At 36.8% G+C, this 4,138-nt stretch overlaps 1 pseudogene; it reads left to right on the top strand.

Annotated features, from left to right (window-relative positions):
* Positions 1-580: 580 nt before the first annotated feature.
* LOC110205035 (large ribosomal subunit protein eL15 pseudogene) lies at positions 581-1,664 on the top strand (annotated as a pseudogene).
* Positions 1,665-4,138: the final 2,474 nt, after the last annotated feature.

Genomic DNA, 4,138 nt, shown 5'->3' with positions numbered 1-4,138 from the left:
TCACTTGAATTCAAAAATTATGATAGCAACCCTACCTGAAGTTACCTTTCATTTTTTGTTTATCTCTCTCCTGCTGTCTTGGTAAGAGGTGTGATCATGTAGTCCTAATCCCATATAGGATATTTATCTATTTATATCCTCTATCTTGTATTAAAATCTAATGCAATCTGTATAAAACTTAAGCATCACTTATATCTAAGTTTTTCACAAGTAATTACACCCCCAACTCTCACACTGGTGCTCAATGATCACTATAAATGTCAGGTTTAGGACAAACTTTATTTCAACCACAGCAGTAAATTAGTAAGATGAGAACTCAACCCATTTGACTCATAAGCTACACAACAGAAGGTTATGACCCTTTATGGGATTGATGAACAAATATTTCCATTCACCTTATACATTCTCCATTTAAATAATTCATGGCAGTATGATGGAAGGTTATGCCATATCAAGGTCCAGATTGTATGCCCCCATGTCATGGCTGCTTTAATACTTCTGCTTCGTGCTGATCTGCTTTAGAAGACTCGCTTTTCCTTCTCTAAAAAATTCCATTAAGGGAATCTCACTTTGGGAGACCATGGCCAAAATTTTGATATCTGGGAATAGTGATCTCTTAGAATCTCCCAGCCTTGCACTGAAAGCTATCCTCTATAATGTCAGACAGTTTGCTTTTATAGACTACAGAGAAAAGGCAATTCCTGAATTCTCAGTTGTCAGTGATGTTGAAAGCAACTGCATTCATTGGGGGAAAAAAATTACAGGAATTTACTTTATCCTCACAGGAAAATGTTAGGGTTTAAGGACTACCTGCATGGGAGAAGCCTTTAAAAGTCTTCATCCTGTATTTCATCAAATTGTTGGGGGAGGGGAGGGCGGAGAGGTAGGGATTACTAATCATTGCCTTTACAAAGATAATGAGAAAATAAATCCAGAGACATAAATCAAAATAACAAAGCTGAGGCCATGCAAATGTGCTTTAAGCAATTTTAAGAAGGAGTGATGCTTTCCGGTCGGCGGTGTCCATCAGGCAGGCTAGGTGTGAGCCAGATGCGGGCCTACAATACATCCAGGAACTATGGAGGAAGAAGCAGTCGGATGTCATGTGGTTCCTCCTGCGCGTGCGCTGCTGTCAGTACCGCCAGCTGTCCTCCCTGCACCAAGGCCCGTGATCCACCAGACCTGACAAAGCTCCCAGACTGGGGTACAATGCCAAGCAAGGTCATGTTATCTACCGTATTCGTGTTCAACGTGGTGGACGAAAGCGTTCAGTTCCCAAGGGTGCGACCTATGGTAAATCCGTGTTATCATGTTGTGAATCAGCTGAAGTTTGCCAGGAGCCTTCAGTCTGTAGCAGAAGAACGTGCTGGCCGCTGCGGTGGAGCCCTAAGAGTCTTGAAGTCCTACTGGGTGGGTGAAGATTCAACCTACAAATTTTTTGAGGTTATTCTTATTGACTCGTTCCATAAAGCTCTATCAGATGAAAACCAACACTCAATGGATCACCAAACCACTCCACAATCACAGAGAGATATATAGGCTTACCTCAGCTGGCCGGAAGAGCAGAGGTCTTGGAAAGGGTCGCAATTTCCAGAACACTATTGGAGGGTCTCTGTGCTGCTTGGAGAAGGCGCAATACTCTCTAACTACATCAATACTGCTAATCGGTGCACATTAATTTGTAAACTTAAATGTTTAATAAACAACAATCAGAGACTCTCTTGAGCTGTCCAAAATTGCCCTCCAAACAACTTTAAAATAAAACCTCAAAAGAAAATCTGGAGTGGCAGAACCAACAAAAAGATGGAGTGAAAAATGTCCAGCTCAAGACAATTTAGAAGTTTGGTGAGGTAGGAAGGGCTGAAAGCATAGAGAGAGGACAAGCAGGAGGAAGAATAGGATAGAAGGAAATACATAGGTAGTCATCATAACTGTAGATATGAATGGATGAACTCTCCCATAAAATGGAAGTGGATAACAGAGTGTATCAACAACCAGAATACTACAATATGTTGTCTACAATAAACACATTTGAAAAAGAAAGACATATACAGAGTAAAGTTAAGGGGATGGAGCAGAATTTATTATACTGAAGTAAAAACTGAGATTAAAATAAAAGGTAGCAATCCTGATCTTAGACAAAGTAAAAGCAAAAATTAAGACCTAATTAAAAGAGATAAGAAAGGAAACGACATCTTACTAAAAGGTACAACAGACAATAAAGCAATCAAATTAGAAAGAAAGGAATACTCTTCTGCCAAATCTGTGGGGAGGTGAAGAATTTGTGACCAAATTGGAGATAGAGAGCATTAGGAAATGTAGAATAGATAATTTTTAGCACATTAAATTGTAAAGCTTTTGTGCAAACAAAATGAATGCAACCAAGATTAGAAGGAAAGCAGAATGCTGGGAAACTATTTTTACAGCAAATGTCTCCAAGGACTCATTTATCAAATATATAGAGCATTGTGTCAACTTTATGAGAATACAAGCCATTCCATAGTTGACAAATGGTCAATGATAGGAACAGGCACTCTTCATATGACTAAATAAAAGATATCTATAGGCATATGAAGAAGTGTTCTAAATCACTTTTGATTAGAGAGATGCAAATTAAAACAACTCTGAGATACCACATCTCATACCAATCAGATTGGCTAACATGACAAACAAGGAAAATAATAAATGTTGGACAAGCTGTGGGAAAACTGGTACACTAATGCATTGTGGATGGAGTTGAGAACTGGTTCAACCACTCTGGAAAGCAATTTGGGACTACATCCAAAGGGTGACCAAATTACGCATACCCTCTGATCTATCAATACCACTACTAGGTCTGTATCCCAAAGAGATCATAAAAAAGGGGGGAAAGGACCTAGATGTGCATAAATATTTATAGCAGCCCTATGCATGGTCACAAAATGTTGGAAATTGAAGGGCTGCCCTTCATTTAGGGAATGGCTGAACAAGCTGTCTCATATAAATATAATGGAATACTATGGTGTAATAAGAAATGATTAACAGACACATTTCAGAAAAACCTGGGAAGACTTGTACAAATGATGCAAAGTGAAATGAGCAGAATCAGGAAAACTCAGTACGTAGTATTGGCAACATTGTGTGATGATCAACATAAATTATTCAGCTTTCCTCAGCAACATAATGATCCAAGACAAGTACAAAGGACTCAAGAAGGAAAATGCTATCCATACCTAGATAAAGAACTGATGGACTCAATGCAGATTGAAGCATATTTTTTTCACTGACTTTATTCTTTCTCATTTGTTTTTTTCTTTTGATCTGTTTCTTTTCCAGAACTGTGATGAATATAGAAATATGTTTTACATAAAGCATATGTATAAAACTATATCAAGCTGGCTACTATTTTCAGAAGAGAGGAGGGAAAGGGGAGGGAAATTTTAATTCAACATCTTGTAAAAATTAATGCTAAAATTTTTCTTGGTAATTAATTGTGGGAAAAAAATAAATACTAATCATAAGAAAATGGAGGATGAACAACAACTTGAGCCCAACTTCTATAATAAAAGTTTGAAAATTAAAAAATAAATATATGTGTGTTATTTCCTATAGATGCTGTTTCATCTTGTTTAGTTTTATTTTTATCTCTAACTAGACTGTAAGCTTTGGTTCTTAGTTTCTTATCAAAACTTCATATCCTTTGCAATGCCCACAACTAGTGTCTCTACATTTACAAAGGAGGATCATATTGAGTTAAGAGTTGAAAGGGAACTCAGTGACCATCCGTGCCAGTCCTCTTATTTTATAAATGAGGAAGGAGATGTCTAGGGAAGTTTTCACTTACTCAAGTTCATTTAGGTAGTAATCTTCAGAATATCTGAATGTTTAACTAATCGAATAAATGAATTTGCAATTCTGTATTAGTTACAGGAGGATGAAATGACCTTATCTGATTCTTAGCATAGATTTAAGGGATTAGATGTAATTATCTTTGGCCTTCCTCTAATGACAGAAAAAGCTTACTTTCTAAATTAACTTGTTATTGTCAAATAAAAGTTTCATGGGTAATATAGGAAAAATGAAAGATTAAAAAAATTATTGGTTGCTGTTGATTATGATGATGGTGATGAAAAAAAAAGATTGAGTCTTACTAGCTTAT

The sequence above is a fragment of the Phascolarctos cinereus genome, unplaced genomic scaffold (genome assembly GCF_003287225.1).
Source record: "Phascolarctos cinereus isolate Bilbo 61053 unplaced genomic scaffold, phaCin_HiC Scaffold_4;HRSCAF=312, whole genome shotgun sequence".
Taxonomy (NCBI): domain Eukaryota; kingdom Metazoa; phylum Chordata; class Mammalia; order Diprotodontia; family Phascolarctidae; genus Phascolarctos; species Phascolarctos cinereus.
Note: the sequence above shows the minus strand (reverse complement) of the source record. Positions and strands in the feature narration are given on the sequence as shown.